Below are 21,418 nucleotides of genomic sequence, written 5' to 3' on the forward strand. Positions count from 1 at the left end.
CATAAAACCAAGATGGAAGGTCAGGGGACTCTCGGCCTTCATCCGGACAGACTCCTAGTCCTCTAAAGAGGCTGCTGAGGCCTCCTGCCAGCTGAGGCAAACATCAGATGCAAGCCAGCAGTTTGGTCCTACATTGTATTCTCCACAGAAGGGCAAAACTTAGAACATTAACTTTCTACCAACTAAGAGCTCTCCATCACAAGCACCTCAGCCCCTCTGCCTGGTCGCACAGCCAAGCAGAAACACCACCAAGTGAAATCAGGACATGAGGCTAAACTTGAATCAGACACACAGTTTGGGACACACATATTCAAAAAAAATTATTTACTATGTGTCTCCGACAGTCCCTGGTTTGTTTAAACAACAGTTATTAATTTGATTTACTAATGAGCTATATTAAGAATTTGAGTCCGATATTTGGTTTGGTTTTGGTTTTTGTTGTTGTTTTGTTTTGTTTGTTTGTTTTGAAGAGACAGGGTTTCTCTGTATAGCCTTGGAGCAGATTGCCTCTGCCTCCCAAGTGCTGGGATTAAAGGTGTGCGCCACTAACGCCTGGCTTCACTGTGTATCTCAAATTTAAATTTAGCTGTGCATCCGGTATGTTTCTGTTGAATCTGGCAATCCCACACATACTACCTGCTTCTGGTGATGCTAGGCTGCCTCACACCACCCACTAGTCTTCATCTGCAGTCAGGCCAGCACTGGTTCAACTTGAACTTCTGGGGCCGAGAAACAGGCCTATGGGTTCCACTTAATCCTTTTCCCATCCTACAGCTGTCCCTTTTGGGTCTTGCTTCTGGCTTCACTTCACTGTACACCATATTCACATGCCCTCTTCTAGAGGTTCCTAAATATCTACTGACCACCCTTCCAGCCACGGCCCCCAGACCCTGGCACCCTCAGTTGGGTGGAGCCCTGTGTCACTTACTGCTTAGTGACTCATGCACTCTCTCTGAAGCAACTGCCTCTTCTTTCCCCCCCCTAAATAAAAGGTCATTTATAACCGCAAATTAAAATGATCAAATTACAAGCCTTCAAAATGCTGAAGTGGAAAAAAAAAAAAAAAAAAAAAAAAGTAGGATGTGCAAGAAAGAAAAGCTGGGGTGGGGCAAGAGGGAGGGGGGCTGGCTCTTCTCACAGTCTGCTTTTCAGACAGCTTTCTTTCTCTTTTGAGTTTGTAACAGCACTACACACAAACACACACACACACACACACACACACACACCAGGAAGGGGGAGAGACATGGAGGGAGGCTGACTTATAAAGTGGCCTCCTCACGCTCAGGCCACACTCTAAGATTGCAGAGCATTCAGAGAGACCCTCAACACCAAATTCAGACTGTGGACAACTCGAAGCGCATTGTTCATTCTCCTTCGGGTTACTCGGTGCTTGGATTACAAATAGAGAGTACTGTGCATTCCAGCGACTCTGGATATTTGAACTGCGGTTTAAAACAAACAACCCAACAAACCAACAACTCTAGGAAGTCCTGAAAAACACCTCAGTCTCCCCAGAGCCAGTCAAAGCTGACCAGTGGAGGTGTCTCCGGAATGTTCTGCAGGTTCTGGTGATTTCCTTAAGCCCAGCTTCACCCCCTGAACGAATGTCTCTACAGTATCCAATCAGAGATGACCCTTTTCCTCAACACCCACAACTGTGATGGTTAGGTTTTTGTCAACTTGACACAAATTAGAATCAACTGGGAAGAAGCCTCAATTGAGAAAAATGCCTCCATCAGATTGGGTTGTAGGCATTTTCTTGATTAGGGATTGATGTGGGAGGGCCCACCTCACTGTGGGTGGTACCATCCCTGGGATGGTAGCCCTGGGTTGTATAGGAAAGCAGGTTGAGCAAGCCATGAAGGGAAAAAAACAAAACAGTAGGCAGCACCCTTCCATTGCCTGTGTCAGTTCCTGCGTTGAGCTCTTGCCCTGACTTCTGTCTATGACACACCGCAAGGTGTAAGATAATATAGACCCTTTCTTTCCTATCACAGCAACAGAAAACAGACCAGGACAATTGCCCACTTGCAAAAAGGACTTCACCAGACCCCCAAAGGAAGGGGCTTAAAATGAACAAAATGACAATTAGAGCTTAGCAACCCTCAAGCTGCCAGGAAAACAGAACTGCCACATGTCCTGGGTCACGACGGAAGGTGGAGTACATAATTACTATGCTGGGATAGAGTTAGGTCTGATAAATTTTACAGACCCATTTCAAGAAGTTGGGGCACCTGGGACTGCCCCCTGATAACTCAACACCTGCCAACGACCTTTACGTGGTTGTCCTGGTATCTGGAATGTGAGGTGCTAAGAGAGCAATACAGGGCTCTGATCGGGATGAGGAAGGTGGGGGGAGGGGGGGGGGAGTGACTCTCTGAGAATGTCATATGCCCCAAGATTTTACATTCTCATTTAATCCTCTCAGTGTCTGCGGGAGAAATAGATCCTCACATCGTTTGGGCACCACATGCTCTCCCCCATACTCATCTGTTCGACTTGGCCACTGAGTTCCAGCCCCTCTTCCCTGGGGTCCGCAGCACCAGGCCACTGCCTTCTCTGCACGTGCCCTTGGGACAGTCTGAGCACATCATGGGCTTCTAACAAGGGCTCTCCTGAAGGAGTCACTTTAACAGAGGGCTTCTTTATATACTTTCTGCAACAAAGCTGTGTCCATTACAGCTCATTTCACGAGCCCACTTAGGGAGTCTACAAGAACTGTCTGTCTCAGCGACATCACCAATGCTGAGCTTTGTCCCAGACGACAGGAAAAGGGTCTCAAAGTCTCAGACAGGGAACCAGAGAAAGCTGGCCCTGGCTGCTGATGTCATGGCTGTTTGTAGAGAGAGGTCAGAGAGCACTCACCCTCTCACCCTCTCCTCTTTCCTCTGTTGGTCCCTCTTCCTTATCTTTCTGATAATTCTGATTTATAGCCAGAAGAGACTAGGTTAAATTAACTCATGTGACAGTGCTCCAAACCCCCACCAAGGATCTGGTGGCCTTTACACTATCCTTTGCAGTTTGGAAAGCCCTACTTAAAGGGAACCCACTACTGTTAATGCTGAGGCAGAGATGAGTCCCTCTTTAGCACGTATACCTTTGTCTTGCAAATGTATGAGAGCGGCAACACTGCAAGTGTACTCTGTCAATCAAGGGACTGGCAGGTGACAGGCAGCACATTCCGATTGTGTTCATCTTGGGAGAACTTAACAAATGAGGTATTTAAATGAGCAGAGCACAGGAAAACCACAGAGCCTACTGTGGTCCAGCAGGAGGCCTGTAGAAACAGAATCCATTACACCCAAAGACCTGAAAGAGCTAGAAGAACAGATATCTGAGCTGGGACAGAAAGGCAGAAAGGCTGGTAGGGTGGGTTCCCAGGAAGAACAGCTGCTGCCCTCCTAAGGCCACTGCCAGTCAAGAGAGACGCCCTAGAAGGTCAATACTTCCACTTCCCTCCCTCCTGTGCTAAACCCAACCATAAACCAGAGGCAAGACACCTCACCCAAGCAGGTCACAGAAGTCCCGGTGTGGGGGAAAAGGGGAGAGTGTGAAGGGTGGAATATGCCTGGTGTGTAGGTAAGTGTGAGGAAGATGTCTGTGGAGAATTAGGGCAGAGAATGTCGGAGTGTCAAAGCTTGCTATCGGAAGGAAACAGCGCCCCACGCCCACTCTTGAGCATACCTGATGCTACAGGCACTGCACAGTTCTGTTGACATTTTATCCGGAATATGCCTATGTTCAGGCAAGCATGTCTTAAAAATACATTCACAAATGTATTTCTACTTCTCAAATATCTACAGGCACTCACTCCATGAAAGAAACAATATTTTACTTAAGTCACATAGGAAAAGCCTCCATGTATTTTATGCTAAGCTCCGTCTCTTCTAAAGCAAGTAAAAACAAAACACCGAAGGAAAAGGAACTCAGAGCTTTAAGTGGAAGGTGTCTTCGTGACTCAATGAATTGATTATCCGAGGCCTTCAGCAGGTGTCCTTTCCCCTCCCCTGACTTCCCTCTTTCCCCGCCTCCCTCTCCTCCCCCTTTTCTTTTTATCTTTTTTGTTTGTTTGTTTGTTCATAGAGACAGGGTTTCTCTGTGTAGCCTTGGCTGTCCTGGATTCACTTTGTAGCCCAGGCTGGCTTTGAACTCACAGAGATCTGCCTGCCTCTGCCTCCCTGAGTGCTGGGATTACAGGTGAGCGCCACCGCACTCTGCTTTTCTCCTAAAAGTATGTATGGTTTCCCAGTTGGATTTATCTTTGCAGACAAATGCATGGCGTGACTCCAGGCACACATGGTTTCAGGGACATATTCATCCCACTTTTCTGCTTCCACCCTCTCAGGAGGCAGTATGCTTGACTGACACTCAGCTGGGGGTGAGGGGCAGTTACCCAGTGGCTGATTTTTAAATCTCCCTGTGTGTGCTTCATCTGGTAAAGAGGAAAGAAGCCGGCTCCTGAGCTCCATGGATGGGCCAGGTGCTGCTACACTGTGGCCCAGGGGATGGGGTGCGGTTCTAGGAACTCCCCAGGTGACTTCAGAGCACAGGGATGTTGGGTGGCACTAAAGAACCCACGACCACAAAGTGAGACCTTCCTTCACTTTCAGGCTCTCAGATACCACACTCTCAGGTGCTGCTGCGGTGCCTGCAACGCTCCCCGTGGTCCCACCTTCACCAGAGCTGCGCCCACCTCGTGTGGGTCTTCTCATATTTCCATAGTATCTCTTATTTTCGAGGATGGATTTCAGTTTATCTAAAAGGATTCTGGTTTTCTACTTAAGGCAATCATATGAGATTTCATTTAAAAATAAAAAAATTAGCTTCTAATAGAAAAGATAAACCTGAGAGGCTAGTTGTACAGGTGGCAGATGTGGCACCCAAATGACTCAAGTTTGGGAAACACTGATACATACAAGTGTAGCCCATGAGTCAGAGACACCCGGGTTTTAGTTCTAATTGCCAGCAAGTAGGCAATAATGACTAATTTTATTGCCTTATAAAGAAATAATTCTTTCATTGAAGGTAGTTGTTCTTCCGGCCAGAGAGCTGCAGCTCAAAGAGAGCAATAATATTTTAGCAAACTACTTTGTAACCTGAGTCCTGTCTCGTGCATAACCTAACAGATGCCTGCAATAGATGACTGAACAGTAAGGTCCAGGGATTTGTCTTAATGGTAAGATGCTAACAAGAGCATAAATATAAAGCGAGACGGGAGAAGCAAAGCGCTGTTCTCCTCGCGAAGGGTCTTTGGCTGTCACTAGAATGTGAAGAGAAGACGGGTATGGAAAAGCCTTCTCCGATTCGCACGAGCCTCCACTGAGGGTATTCCATCGGGGGCATTAGACTACAGAGGCAATCAATCTGTCATGGTTTGTGACTCCTTTTGATGTCAGGCTGGTAGTAAGGCTATTGTATCTTATTTCCATGGCGCTGATTGTCAGAGGCGCTTCCAACAGTCACCTCCCACATGAACCCGAAGTCTGGCATGTTTGTTCAGCTCTGTCCCACCCCAAGACACCTCAGACCCCTTCATTCTAAGTTCCTGAAATGAGCACTACATTCGTGCTCATGGCTCCCTCCAAGGGGAGAGTGAGCTCAGGAAGCTGTAAACTGACCAGCGTACACAGGATGTGTCTTCTGAACGTGCAACTGTGCAGGAGCCCAACCCACCTCACACACGTGTGCACACCCCTATCCCCTGCTCAAGTCTACGCCGCCGTGGCTGAAGGCAGACATGGAGTCTGCCAGGCTACTCTCTACCCCACACAGGAGGAGACGTTGGAATCATTATATTCTGTGCTTCTTAGCCTCCTGTCCATTCCTGCTGTGCTAAATGTCACATCCCAGCAGACCTCGCTCTGGAATGCGGATCCTCCTCCTGTGCACTGCTGTTTACTTGTTTTTAAGATGGGTCTACAAAGCTCCCCTTGTTCTCTTCCCACTGTGTCGCTGCATGTTGCACTGACGAGCTACTGCTTCTGCACGAACAAAAGTGTTTTCCCCCAACGAACAACGGAGTCAGTTGGCACTGGGAGCAAGTCTTATTCGGCTACAACCGATGCATGTTGCAAACACAGCCGTCCATGGCCTTCTGTACCCAGCGAACCTACAAGCCAACAGTCAGCAGCTGTTGGCTCCAGGGGCTCAGCTTTAAACACATAGAACAGAGGGATGCTTTTCACGATGTGTGGTTTCACTTGAGAGTTTCTTTAGACTTACTAAGTGACAGGGAATAAATAGGGTTTAATTTGATTTAAGTCATCAAGGTTGGATACAAAAGCAAAGGCTTGAACCATAACAGGGTATGTAACAGCTGATTTGGTGGTGGGAGTAGTATTCACACAGCACAGTGTTCAGATCTACAAATGTAAGCCTTGTCAACGGGGCAACGCAGCTTACATCGCTTCTCTACTCCTTATTCTAATGGACTCTGTTTCCACAAAGAGGCTTGTTTAGAAAAGACAGAGTAAGGCTTCTGTTCCATGGTTTCTCAGACTTTCGGGTGACTGTCCCATCCTCGTCCCTTATAGGAGTTGGTTCTGCCTACGGATCAGCAGCAGGTCATGTGACTGTAGCTGTCTAACGCATGACTGGACAGAGATGAGTATCTGACTTAAGACCTATTCCTTTGCTGGAATCTGGAAGTTGAGGCTGTTTCTGGCTAAGCCTAAAGACAGCACATGCATCTTCGGGGACTGTGGGATCGATCCATTGGGGCCGGATGCCACAGGGCCACAGCCGGTCTACAGACCCAAAGAATGCAGTAGACAGACAAGAAGACGCAGAGGAATGGAGACTATAGACACAGCCATGGAGAGTGAGTGGGCTCTGTTCAAATGGCTTTCCAGCTGCTAAGAGGCTTTTGTTCCTAAATTCTGTGAGATCACTCTCTCCTTAAGAGCAACAAACTCTTAAAAAGATGAAACCAACTGTAAGTCTAGTTTTTAACCCCTCGTCAAGGAAATTTCTCTTTCAAAGAGACAATTACAGAAAATCACAAACCAATCAAAACGCAGAGTTGTGACCCAGTCCCAAAGGGGCCATCTACAAGACATTGCTGTACCCAAGGCTCTAGACTACTGCAGAAAGGGAGCAAGAAGGCTGCAGGAGCCAGAGAGCCTGTGCCTCCTAGGAAGGCCAGAGGCTACACCCATCAAGTCTCCACAGTACTTAACAGGAGATGACCAAGGACACCCACAACAGAGATGCTAGTGTGGCTCAAGCCTACACAAAGAACCACGGGCAACGTGAGTGCCGAGAGCTGGAGAAATAGTCTTCCCTAGGGAAGAGCACACCAATTGGTTATCCAATCCTGAGTGGCCAGCTCTGAAAACATACATACAAGTAACATTTTAGAGACTGAGCTGGTTATATTTAAGAATATTATATATGCATGTATATATACATATAATATTAAATATACATTTAAATATTATAAATGTAACAATGAAAAAAGAAGTCATGAATTTCAAAGAACAAGAAGGGGCACATGGCAGTCTGAAGAGAGAAAAAAGGAAGGGGAAATGACGTAATTAGACTACAGTATAAAATGTATACTGTGTTTTTTTTTAAAGAGCAGTAAACTCTTTACATGAAGTAACTTGATGCAGCTTCTGTCCTAGTGACTAAAACCAAGTTCTGACTAAGACACTGGCCCACTGGTGCTCTACAGGCTGATCCACAGCACGCGTGACTACAGAGAGAATGCTGACTATATGAAATGCAGTGACAGCAGGTCAAAGGCAGCTGGCAAGCCTTGATAGGGGCCCTGGGGATCCGAACTCAGGTCCTCATGGTTGTTTAGTGAGCATTTTAGTGACTGAGCCATCTCCACAGCTGTGTGTGTCTGCGTGTGTGTGTGTCTGCGTGTGTGTGTGTGTCTGCGTGTCTGCGTGTGTGTGTGTCTGCGTGTGTGTGTGTGTGTGTCTGCGTGTGTGTGTGTGTGTCTGCGTGTGTGTGTGTGTCTGTGTATTACTTTTTAGAGGACAACAGTAAGTAGAAATGACTATTTTGGGTAGAAATATTTCTGTAGCTATAATAATTGTTGGGATTACTCGGAAGAATATCTGAATATTTGAAAAAAAGAAGATTGTGCCGTGTGCCCCTGGTGGGTGTGGCAGAGGGAAGCTGGTGTTTGGTGCATCTGATGCATTAAGACAGCCGCTGGCCTTCCAGGTAGCCCAGCTCACCAGAAATGCTAGTTTTGAAACTGCAACCAAAGGAAGAAACCTTTGTTTTGACGCCCAATGAACACACTCAAAGACCTCCTTAGCGTGTGGACAGCGTGTGGAACACACGTGCAACCGAACCTGCCCAAGGACAGCTGTTGCAAGAGCTTCCTCTCCCCTCAGCCGGGAGTCACACAGGCTATGAGCAAAACTGGTTGAATATGTGAGGGGCCCTGAGGAGAGCAGGGTTACACCTCGGCAGGCAGGCAGGAGGGGTAGGTAGCTGCCAGATCTCTGGGAGGAGGCAGCACACATGGCCAGATGGCGAGGCTTTAGGGGAGTAGAGCAGAAATGCCCAAGGCAAAAACCCCAGACTCTTTCCTCTAAATGAATGTGTTAATGGCTCCCAGGGAGCTGGTGTGAGAGGGCTTAGCACACATGCTTTCTCTACTGTACTGGCTGTAAATAACCCACGTGTTTGGCTGTGCCATCTGCTCGGTGTGCATTTTGTGTAAATGTGTAGAAAAAAAATGAGGCAAAGAAAGACTAAATGGCTACTAATATTTAAGTTGATACTCTGAAAAATCAAATATGCTTACACAGATAGATTATTACACCTTCTTTAAAGGGGTTAGTAAGCAGGAAATGTCGCCTTCTCTTTTCTTATAAGGGAGGGGGCAGGGCAGCAGTAGGTGGCTACAGAGCTTCCTAAAGGTCAAAGGTCAGATCATGAACAGAATGAAGCTAAAAGACAAATCTCTTATTACTGGATTTCAGGCATCCTGGATTTAACTACACACAATCAATCTAGGCTACAATTTCTTCATCCATACACAAGGGCTGTGTGTCCTTTGCTTTCTGAGCAATATTTGACAGTTCTCTAAAATATATCATGTTCTTTAGACAAAAGGCATTCTTAACACTTGTGATGTTTTTGTAGAGGGAGCCACACCCTCTCTAAAGTGCCTGCTGCACATGACTGAATATTAATTTGCTTATACACACAGTGGGGCTGCTCATACATGTCTTAGTTCCTCACAATTAGACAAATAATGCGAACATCCGTCCATCAAATCAACTACCGAGTGACCCTTTACCCTGCTGTTCATCTCTCAGTCTAACCAGGAGGTACATACAATAGTGCATTCCAGTCACAAACTCACTGTGCGGCAAGTCATCTCCAAAGTTGGATTTGTGTTTCCGCTAAGTACTTGGTATTTTCCCTCTTACAGATCTGCAATTACCTATAACCTATTGCCTACTTAGTGATTTGAAAGACTGTATGAAAGCCTGCAGGAGCCAATGGCTGGGTTAAGAAATGTAACAGCCTCAGCAGAGTGCTACACATTAGTTTCATTTAAGCCTCTGTCTCTTCCTGAGGTATTAATGGAGTTGAATCTCAGTACAATGGGCCCCCAGGGTTGCTCAACGGATGCTGATGGCTTTCAAAGCTAGTCCTACCAGAAAGTGCTTGGAAGAGAGAGAGAGAGAGAGAGAGAGAGAGAGAGAGAGAGAGAGAGAGAGAGAGAGAGAGAGAGAGAAGTGTGTGTGTGTGTGTGTGTAGTGACTAAGAGCTAACATACAGGCCACTCAGGCAGACCTCACATGAAGATGAGTAACTAAACTATAAACGAGATACCTCATCTCTCCAGACTTCAGTTTTGTCATCTATAAAATGGAGACAATATTTACCCTTCTCTCACAAGGTTTCTGAGAAGCATCAGTGAAGGTCTTCGCATGGTAAACTCTAATGCACATCATCTGGGCCTTCACCTCGTGGCTGCAAGAACCCACATGGATCCCTGGATATCAGGCCTCACTTGAATCTTGAACAAGCTTGAGGATGGGCATGGAGTACTTACAGCTAAGTTCTCAAGACAGACATACCAAGGAACTGTCCCAGTGCCACAGGAGCTTCAGCAGAGGGCAGGACACAAAGGCAGCACATATCTCGAGTCCTCACTAGTCACCCTAGCCAGTATGGGTACTTTGCTGCCATCTTTCACAGAGGTTAGTTCTGACAGAGAATGGCAACACTTGCTATATGGAGCTGAAAACTCGGGTGGGGGTGGGGGGCAGTCCCACAACACACTTCAAACACCATTCTAGCAAAGATTTAAGGACAGGTCAAAACAGCCCGGCTCGGTGACACAGGCCTTTGATGCTAGCACGCAGGAGGCAGAGGCGGGTGTATCTCTGTGAGTTTGAGACCAGCATGGTTCACCATAGTGAGCTGCAGGCTTTTGGGGGCGGGGAGCGCTACATGATAAGACCCTGTCTCCAAAATGCCAAAACAACAGCATTAAAAGTGAAAGGAAAATAAAACGTAACTATTGGGTAAACTTTAAAAAATGGCTTACGTTTTATGAAATAAGATTTGATTCCGAAGACATAAAATGGGAAGGAGAAAGGTGTAAGTCAGGTGGTGATGTCACTTCCACTGATGAGAGCGCAGATTCTCCACAAAGCAAAGTAAAACACTGAACAAAGTTTGCTTCTTGTTTTCCACTGTAAGCTTTTAGAATCAGCTAAGAGAGAATATAAAGTAATTAAAACTGTGAGTTTAATAGTTAAATTTTAATATTCACTTCAATGAAAATTAGAAAATAATTAGCCTGAAACAAGAAAAGGTACATACAAAAATTGTGTGTGTGTAATATATACAAATACATACAATGTAGAATCAGACTAAGAGACCATAAAAACCATGAATTTCACACAGGAATGAGAAGGGCTTATGCTAAACACAGTAAGCTCACTTGGTGTGAGCTTTTAAACCAACTCAGAGCTTGGTCCATAACAACAATGGAAAGAAGCAGCAAAGACAACATTTTAAACTGAAACGAATCCACATGGACATGAAGTAGAGAGAGCAGAGGTTCCTGTGGGATTTAACTGCTAACTGTGCAAGGACGAGCAGAGAGAACTGCTAATTTAGGTACCTAAGGCAGTGAGCTCACTATGGGGTGTGTGTGTGTGTGTGTGTGTGTGTGTGTGTGTGTGTGTGTGTGTGTGTGTGTGTGTGTGTGTGTACACACATGCGCGCGTGTGTGTCTGTGTATCTATGTAGATGCTTTAAAGACTTCCCAATAGTTTCTCTGAACAACTAGCTTCGCTTAAACTTGATAAGACAAAAGTTTGTTTTAATTTTGCTTAGGCAATTAGCTATCTTATGAACTTTATCTTTTTTGAAGAAACACCTAGCATTTCTTAGCTATCAGGAACTACTCCTTCTGACAGGGCACCGGGATCTAGTGGCTGCTTCTGCCACCCTCACCTATAACCACCATGTGTGGGTGCATCTCCACGCACATAGGCCAGGCTGGTAGTCACCGGCAATGCCTGCTGAAACATGGCATCTAGCCTGATGGCCATGACCAGTGATAAGCCCATTGGTGGAGGAGATGACTCCTTCAACAGCTTTTTTAGTGAGACCCGTGCTGGCAAGCATGCACCCCGGAACCCACTGTTACTGATGAAGTACACACTGATTGGTACCTACCACCAGCTCTTCCACCCTGAGCAGCTCATCACAGGCAAGGAAGATGCCACCAATAACTATGCCTGTGGCCAGTACACCATTGGCAAGGAGATCACTGACCTTGTCTTTGGCAGAGTTCACAAGCTGGCTGAGCAGTGCACAAGTCTTTAGAGCTTTTTGGTTTTCCACAACACTGTCAGGGAGAAATGGCTCTAGATACAACTCCCTGCAGACAGAGTGGCTCAAGTTGGGGTTCTCCATTTACCCTGCCCCAGGGGTCTCGACGCTATTTTGATGCCTACAATTCTATTCTCACACCCCCCACTCAGTCCCCTGGAGCACTCTGATTGTGCCTTCATGGTAGACAACGAAGCCATCTACAACACCTGTTGTAGACACCTCAACACTGAGCACCCAATCTACACTACTAACTTTAACTGTCTTTTTACCCAGACTGTGTCTTCCATCACTGCTTCTGTCAGATTTGATGGGGCCCTGAATGTTGACCTGACAGAACTCCAGACCAAACCGGCACTGCACCCTGTACCCACTTCCCTCTGGCCACAGATGCCCCTGTTGTCTCTGCTGAGAAAGCCTACCATGAGCAGCATTCTGTAGCAGAGATCTCCAATGCCTGCTTTGAGCCAGGCAACCAGACAGTGAAATGTGACCTTTACGATGGTAAATGCATGGATTGCTACCTGTTGTACCATGGTGACGTGGTTCCCAAAGATGCTGCCGCAGCCACTGCCACCACCAAGACCAATTATGGACTGGCAAGTCACCGGCTTCAGGGTTGCCATAAGTACCGGCTCGCACTGTGGTAGCTGGTAGAGACCTGGCAAAGGTACAGAGCTGCGTGCATGCCGAGCAACACCACAGCCGTTGCTGAGGCCTGGCTTTGCCTAGATGACAGGTTTGATCCGGTGTGAGCCACCCAGTGTCTTTGTGCACTGGTATGTGGATGAGGGCATAGAGGAAGGGAGTTCTCGGAGACCTGAGCTGACATGGCTGCCCTAGAGAAGGATTCTGAAAAGACTGGCGTGGATTTTATTGAAGGAAGAGAAAACAGAATGCCAGTCCAGTCTTTCAGGCCCTGCGTCACATCCAACTCCCAGAACTTCAGCTTCAACCTTAGCTGCCAGGGATCAAGGCCTCTGACTACGTTCAATTTGTGATCGTGTCTATTGGTTCCATGTGTATCTGCAGAGTTTTTTCCATGATGTCTCAAAGTAAAAGCTTTAATAAAAAGAAAGAAGGAAAATCTGGAACAATGCAGAGTAGGTGCCTGTCCCGGAAAGCTGTACTCGGGAGACTGCAAGACCACCCTCCATTTTCCCCTGGGAGCGATGGCCATGTGGCCTGGCTTCAGGGGCCATCTCCTCTGGCCCATCAACTGTTTGAACACTTCCCCAAAGAACAAAGACAAGAATCATATTATTCACGTTGACTCCATAATAAGCAGCAAATCTGAACAATGAATTAGGAAGAACTAAAATGTTTATCATTTGAAATTGTCTAAATCCTGACATGTCTTGTAGACATGGGTTTGATTACAGAGACTAATAAAGTATTCTTTAAATAATGAAAAATTGCAATGTAAAAACATGGTCAACAAGTAAGAGTCTGCAGTGTCTACTAACTTACCGAGTCCGAGCAACACAAGGGAAAGCCTCTGTGTCCCCGGATATACAGAAGCAGATTTCTGGGACCAGGGACAGAACCTGGATAATTTTCACTTTTTTTCTCTGTATTTTCAGTACTGTTTGGATTTACAGGCAGACAGACAGATGACAGTGCCCACATACTTTCTAATGGTTGGCTGAGGCACTATTCTTTAAGTGCTGTTCCCAACCATTCAAGGTTGGGATGGTAGTGATATCAAGGGGTAGTTGACAACATCTTGATTTCTCAAATATTCTGTCTTTGCAGTGCTATAAACAGGCCCCTAATAGAGCGAACAGGGGCACATGCATGCTGAAGGCACACATATGCTGCTTACTTCGCACACTGCCATCTCACCAGTCCTGACACTCCTCAGTGTACCTACTGTGCCCACTGTGCCGAGCCTGGCTGACCTACTATGCCGAGCCTGGCTGATTACAACCCAAGGATGGTCCCCTGGGTTCCATATCTACCCAAGTGTATTCACCATTGATGGCCTCCATTTGTCGGCTCCACACACAAAGACCTCGCCTTACTTGACAAAGAAACATGGCTCTTCTCGAAGGCTGGCTGAGTCTGAAAGTGGGCAGGCTGTCCTGATAACCCATGGTTTCTGATCACTCTCTTCTTTCATTCTAAGAGAAAATGCGAGCATTGCCTGATAAACAACAGCTAAGTGTCTCTTTGCAGACTCCGACGAGAGCAATGCGCATCCTTCACTAGCCTGGTCCCTACAGTGCTGGCCTGTGATGCTGGCCAGCCTCAGGCCGGCCTCTGAAACCCTGTATCCCTGCACGTGTGCCCTGAAGAATCAGCCGACTGTGAGAGGGACAGAGGGAACACAGAAGCCCGAGGCCTGGCAAGCGTCCCACTCTGGGTACCGTTTATCTGAATTACTGAAGTGTGATGGAATTTACTCAGGCCAGGCTGAGGCACGGGCTTCACCACACTGAGAATAAAGCTTTTTGTTTTCGGTCCTGCACAGAGACGGCAAGGTGGAGGGGAAGGTTGAAAAGAGATCCAGAACACTGGCTATACACATTCCTTCTAGCTCCTAGGTGCAGTATCACCCCAGCAGGAATCGGGGCCAGTGAGGACAGCCACAGCTTGGGCCCAACATGTATACCACTCTATATACCTGAGGCATAAGCGTGGTTGGGTTAATCTGATCCAACTATGGCTTTAGTGACTTGCTATATAAATACTTTACTTGCCTTCTTTTAGAGACAGGTTCTCACCTTGTAGCCTAGGATCCCCTAGAACTGCGCAATGCAGGCTGCTCTATTTTTCCTTCCTTTTGTGCGGTATCTTGGTGTATGACGATAACCCCACCGGCATGGGTGCTGAGTTACCTTTCACTGGAAGTGACTGCTGTTGGCAGTCACACTCGTTCGAGGTCAGTACCACTCATCTGAAGGATGCCGGTGACCCTACTAACTGCGCTATGATTCCCACACGCTGCTGACATGGAGCCCTGGCTGTGGGCTGCCTCAGGGGTCTACCTCAACAAGGGGGCCCGACCCTGGGCCTTGCTGCTGTGAACTCGTAGTGACAACTATGCACTTATTTGCTGTCCTCTGTCACCACTCAGTGTGGCACTGCTCACTGGTTTCCTCCGGTGCGGCTGTCATGTGCCTGCTCTACCAGAGCTGTCTACATGCAAGCCACAGTTATTTCCTATGGAACAGAAAACTCAGCAAACAGCACAGAGCAGGACCTCAAGCTGTCAGGCTACTGCACCGCCCCACCCACGCTGTGGCATGCATTCAGGCAGTTCTCACTCACAAGTATCGCCTGACCCCCTCTTTCAGCTTTTCCCACTCCGTTAATTGCCTAACACAGTCCCCGTGGACCTCCCCACAGCAGCCAGCCACATTCCCCCCTCCCCCCGCCCCCACTCGGACCCTGGCTCTAGAGTTCACCAAGCTTCAAAAAATGTATTCTTGCAAAGTTCACCAGCCACTGTGGCACTTCCCTGCTCTCAGCCTCAGGCCTGACTTTTAAGATGGAAGACTCCCCTCACCAGCTTGACTATCTCTCTCTCCCTCTCTCCCTCTCTCTCTCTCTCTCTCTCTCTCTCTCTCTCTCTCTCTCTCTCTCCCTCCCTCCCTCCCTCCCTCCCCCCCCCCCTCTCTCTCCTCCTCTCTCTCTCTCTCTCTCTCTCTCTCTCTCTCTCTCTCTCTCTCTCTCTCCTTGTTGCCATCAGAGGCCCAGAAACCGAGCGTAATCCTGCAGAAAAGGAGCCTATAAATTCCAGTACATTCTATACACACGGGGTATCTGTATGGATGCAGCCACTTGGCTTTTTTTGTTTGTTTGTTTGCGCAATTTAAACATGTCTTATCCCAACATGTAATCTGGACTCAACATCTCAACTAGATCTCCAACTGTCATCTGTTGATAGCTCCTGATACTGAAAATTCTTTCCTCTCCACCTACCTTTCTCCAAGGTTTTCACCATAGTAAACAGCCCTTTCTAACATCCTGTAACACACACACACACACACACACACACACACACACACACACACACACACACACAGAGCAGGGCAGAGGTCTCTGTGGGCCCAGTTTCCACATTTGTTTCAAATGTGTGCTTGTTTCCTTACTTTTAAAACTGTGTTCAAGCAGGGCATTACATGATCAACGACGGCCAACTCAGTCCTGGTAGCAGTCCCACTTCCCCCTGCTTTCTCAAATATGCAAGTAAAATTTTAAAACAGTCCCACACACTCACCCTTGCTGTCTCCTCCAGAGGGCCTGGTGACCAGAGCTTCGGAGACTACTTAAAAGTCTCATTTCAACTCAGGAGTAAGAAACACAGCCACTCCTAACATAAACAGCTTAAGGCTCAACTCTAAACACCTAGAATTACTATCTTCAGCCCATAAGCCAAAGACTGTGACACGAGCTGAGAAGGCATCCCCCAGCTACCAGATGATAGACAGTTTCACTGGCTTCTTCTTTAACCAGAGCTATTAACAGCAGCGGGGCACTAAATGAAAACCCTCGGCAACAGACTCAAATTGTATCTGACAAGGCTCATTTCATGGGCCTCAGCTACTTCCTACTGAAGAGAGAGACGCTGTCTTACGGAAGCCCTGTGCATTCAACCATTGTGCATTTATACCCCCTTTAAACATAGATGGTACTTTTATGAGGAATGGATTGCATACAAAAATACTATCTGCTTTGGCAAGATGCCAAAACATAAACTTGTTTAAGATATGCAAAACCAAACCGCCAGATATGGATACTTCTTGCAACCAAAACAAGTGTAAACTTCTCTTTTGAAAGGCAGGGTGGTTAAAAGTTGACTACTGGCTCCTCATTAAGATGAAGAAAGCAAAATTAATTCAAAGCCATTAGAAAATGACCTGAGAAGTATATTAACTGTAACTTATAATAAATATGTTAACATGTTGACCACGGAGCTTAGGATGTTTAAATTTGGATTTAAATCACTGCATAACCATTATATGCATAGCTAAATTAGGATGACTTAACTGCAGGGGCAAAGCCACCACATTCAGTTGTTGGCTTAAGTGAGTGTATACTGACAGGTACTCTGACAGAGGGAGATGTGCAAGACAGCTCAGTCCTGTGAAAAACAGTCCATAAAAGCAACATCATGGGCCGGAGAGATGGCTCAGCGGTTAAGAGCGCTGTCTGTTCTTCCAAAGGACCCGAGTTCAATTCCCAGCCACCACATGGCAGTTCACAATGGTCTCTAATCCTAATTCCAATGCCTCTGACACCCTCATGCTAAAATAAAATTAAATAAATTAAAAAAAAAAAAAGCAACATCATGGTTAAGTATTGAAATGCCATGCTGAGAACTATCAACACTCAAGTAGCTGGTAGATCATCAAGTCTGTGAGGCAGAGATAGATGAATACCAGCCATCAATCACTAAGTCAGAATGCAGTACCGTAACACCACCCTGCTTATGCTAAATAACAACAAATTTTATTATGTAGAAAGGTCAGAAGAAGAAAACACATCCAGGGTTAATCATTCTAACTCTAGAAAAGAGGGTAGGAAGCGGTTTTAAATTTATCTTATGTATATGATTATTTCACCTGCATGTGTGTCTGTGCACCGTGTACTTGCCTGGCCCTGGTGGAGCCTAGAAGAAAGAGAGTGTTGAGTTCTTTGGAACTGGAGTTACAGACAGTGGTGAGCTGCCATGTGGGTGCTGTGAAAGGAACACAGCTCCTCTGCAAGAGCAACCAGTGCTCTTAACTGCTAAGCCATCATCTCTTCAGCCATGAAAGGTGGTTTCAAAAAGAACTGTCTTTTTGCTATACTATCTGATTTTAAAAGTAAGTTAGTTGGTGGTATAATATTTGCATGAGGACAAAAAATAGAATAAATGAAGCTGACAGTGGAGGAGGCGGCAAAGCAAAACAGATGGACAGGGTAGCAAAGGAGTCAATCTTCGAACCAGCATGATGGCAGAGCGAGCATCTCTCCAACTGTGAGGACCTCAGCTTTTGACATCCGCTGTGGGATGTGGTACTGTTAGTGTGCCAGCAGCAAGCAGAAGCACCACGACAGTGGGGTGAGACAGGGCATGGGATGCAGCAGGTAAGACAGGGCATGGGATGCAGCGGGGTGAGACAGGGCATGGGATGCAGCAGGTGAGACAGGGCATGGGATGCAACGGGGTGAGACAGGGCATGGGATGCAGCGGGGTGAGACAGGGCATGGGATGCAGCAGGCTGAGACAGGGCATGGGATGCAACGGGGTGAGACCGGGCATGGGATGCAGCGGGGTGAGACAGGGCATGGGATGCAGCAGGCTGAGACAGGGCATGGGATGCAGCGGGCTGAGACAGGGCATGGGATGCAGCAGGGTGAGACAGGGCATGGGATGCAGCAGGTAAGACAGGGCATGGGATGCAGCGGGCTGAGACAGGGCATGGGATGCAGCAGGTAAGACAGGGCATGGGATGCAGCGGGCTGAGACAGGGCATGGGATGCAACGGGGTGAGACCGGGCATGGGATGCAGCGGGGTGAGACAGGGCATGGGATGCAGCGGGCTGAGACAGGGCATGGGATGCAGCGGGGTGAGACAGGGCATGGGATGCAGCAGGCTGAGACAGGGCATGGGATGCAGCGGGGTGAGACAGGGCATGGGATGCAGCAGGCTGAGACAGGGCATGGGATGCAGCGGGCTGAGACAGGGCATGGGATGCAGCAGGGTGAGACAGGGCATGGGATGCAGCAGGTAAGACAGGGCATGGGATGCAGCGGGCTGAGACAGGGCATGGGATGCAGCGGGGTGAGACAGGGCATGGGATGCAGCAGGCTGAGACAGGGCATGGGATGCAACGAGGTGAGACCGGGCATGGGATGCAGCGGGGTGAGACAGGGCATGGGATGCAGCAGGCTGAGACAGGGCATGGGATGCAGCGGGCTGAGACAGGGCATGGGATGCAACAGGGTGAGACCGGGCATGGGATGCAGCGGGGTGAGACAGGGCATGGGATGCAGCAGGCTGAGACAGGGCATGGGATGCAGCGGGCTGAGACAGGGCATGGGATGCAGCAGGCTGAGACAGGGCATGGGATGCAACGGGCTGAGACAGGGCATGGGATGCAGCGGGCTGAGACAGGGCATGGGATGCAGCGGGGTGAGACAGGGCATGGGATGCAGCAGGCTGAGACAGGGCATGGGATGCAGCGGGCTGAGACAGGGCATGGGATGCAGCAGGCTGAGACAGGGCATGGGATGCAACGGGCTGAGACAGGGCATGGGATGCAGCGGGCTGAGACAGGGCATGGGATGCAGCGGGCTGAGACAGGGCATGGGATGCAGCAGGGTGAGACAGGGCATGGGATGCAGGGGGTAAGACAGGGCATGGGATGCAGCGGGGTGAGACAGGGCATGGGATGCAGCGGGGTGAGACAGGGTATGGGAAACAAGCTACAGAAGACAAGTGTCAAAAGACAGGTGACAGGCTTGAGCACAGTGAGCTGGGAACAAGTGAAACTAGGCCACCGTCTCTCTCTTCCATGTCCATTACAAAGCCACTCAGAATGTATCTGTGGATGACAACTAGTATCTGTGGGACGAATGAGAAAGAACCCAGGAACCACTTACTGGGAAGCAGTCAAAGGACTGGCTCCAAGATGGCAAATCACTCTATTTTAAAAGAGAGGCCATAAATCTAGACTAATTTTTAATATGAAACATCTTGACTGTTAAATGATGATTCATTTTTTTTAATTAAACAAACAAAAAACACCTTAGCAAAATCAAAACACGTCTGTGCGCCACCTCAGCACTGAGACTTCCTAAAGACTTGGTACTGAGGAGAAAATGTCAGATTAAAATGTAAGCTCTTCCTCTTCCCTTTTTAGGAATGAAGTTTTTTTACATGGTGATCTGCCATAGTTTCAAAGATAGGCGGTATTTGAATAAAAAGCTCCCTCCTCTTCCTCCCAGGATCCTACACTCGAGGCTCTAACCTCTTACCTCATGCTACCATAACAGACAGCTGAGGTCTGTAGTAAGTGTTAAAATATGTGTCTGGGTGGGACTCATGATTAACTGATAAATTGTTAAAAGGAAAGCATAAGGAAGAACAGAAAAATCCCCCACAAAATCTCTGAACCTTCAGGCTAACTTTCAATTCATCAAATTTCCGCAGGAAACAACTTCCCATTTGTAGCTGACTACAACACGCCCAAACGATTTCATTAGAATGCTATTTTTAATCAGCTCAGCACATCGCTGTGCCTCAGGACCTGAAAGCAAGCACATGAAGTCATTACAGGCCACTGGGAAGTACACAGCACGGGTAACCGGGAACGGTTTTAGCCGGACAGCATCTTCACCAAGAGCTCAGAATCCCGTTTAAGTATGTGTGGTCTTTAAAGTCTTCACTGCAAACACTGGAAATTGGAAAGATGCCTGTTGTAAGGTGTGCGCTTAGTGATGGCTCCTGGGCTAGCATCACTGAGTGAGCTGTCACCACAGGACTGCACTGCACTTTCCTTAGGTCTTCATGGCATATTAGGGGGCAAATTTGGGTGATAGTAAATGACCTTCCTCCTGGGGCAGTGAACGCATTCTCAGGCATGTGAAAGGGGCCCTCTCTGTACACCTGGCTGAACTGTCTACTCCGTCCTACTCTGGGTCATCCCCCTGCCTCAGCTTTTTGTCTTACTTGTGTTCATTCATTAGTCTGGGTTAACCTTGCTAACCGCTTTGGTTTGCGTTCGTCTTCTTCTCTTAGACTCTGTCCCCTTCTTCCATTTGGTATTCTCTCTCCACCACCTCTCCCGGCCAGGTCCACACCAGCTTTCAGCCACGGCAGTGCCACCAAGTGCATTCCTACCAGGTCACAAGTCCACACAATGAGCCCGCCTGTTCATCAGGAATCATCTTTATCGCCACCCCACCCCACCCCCCCCCCCCCGCACTTGAGGTGAGGCACTGCCTGTCATTTTCTCTGTGTGTTGCAAGCATCTGTACCATTACTTTAGCACCGTGCTGGTGTTAAAGAACAGAAAGAGCATGTCACCCCTGAAACAGGCTCTGTAGAGCTTGCTACATCTCTTTGGGCTGAGTTTTCAAACAAGGCAAAAGTTCTACTTCCTAAGGCTTTGCCTGCAAGGTTTTGTTTTCAATTTACCTACTATGCTTCCTTGATGTATGCTAAAATATATTTAACTGCTTCCATGTTAGCAGCAAGCAGGATTTTGATCTCGCAATGGACAGAATGTGGAGTAGCCAAGGTTTGTGTCATTTAAAGAGGCATCATATAGAAGAAAGGTAGATGTTTTGGGGTTTTTTATTATTTATTTATTTTGTTTGCTTCTGTTTTTTGAGACAGTGTTTCTCTGTGTAGCCTTGGCTGACTTGGACTCGCTTTGTAGACCAGGCTGGCCTCGAACTCACAGAGATCTGCCTGCCTCTGCCTCTCCGAGTGCTGGGATTAAAGGTGTGCACCACAGCGCCCTGCTAAAGACGGTGATTTTATGGTTAGACACCTGGGCTCCAATGCCAGCATTTTCTCTACCACACAGTACACTGGTCAGGTTACTTCATGTCAGTTAACTGAAGGTCCAACACCGGCTACACGGTGTT

The 21,418-nt window shown here is 47.6% G+C and overlaps 1 protein-coding gene and 1 pseudogene across 5 annotated transcripts in view; one reads left to right on the forward strand and one right to left on the reverse strand.

Annotated features, from left to right (window-relative positions):
- Fyn (FYN proto-oncogene, Src family tyrosine kinase) overlaps positions 1-21,418 on the reverse strand; it is a 192,833-nt gene that overhangs the window by 125,910 nt on the left and 45,505 nt on the right. Inside the window, exon 1 of one of the 5 annotated variants that reach the window (XM_051164532.1) lies at positions 16,055-16,245. The exons of 3 other annotated variants lie outside the window; for them this stretch is intronic. The gene's annotated coding sequence lies outside the window, so the exon portion shown is untranslated. Of the gene's footprint in view, positions 1-16,054; positions 16,246-21,418 lie in introns of those variants that run through there. One more of the 5 variants, XM_051164534.1, reaches the window with a different exon arrangement.
- Positions 11,523-12,830, forward strand: LOC127204936 (tubulin alpha-1 chain-like; annotated as a pseudogene).

This window comes from Acomys russatus, chromosome 21 (assembly GCF_903995435.1).
Source record: "Acomys russatus chromosome 21, mAcoRus1.1, whole genome shotgun sequence".
Classification (NCBI taxonomy): Eukaryota; Metazoa; Chordata; class Mammalia; order Rodentia; family Muridae; genus Acomys; species Acomys russatus.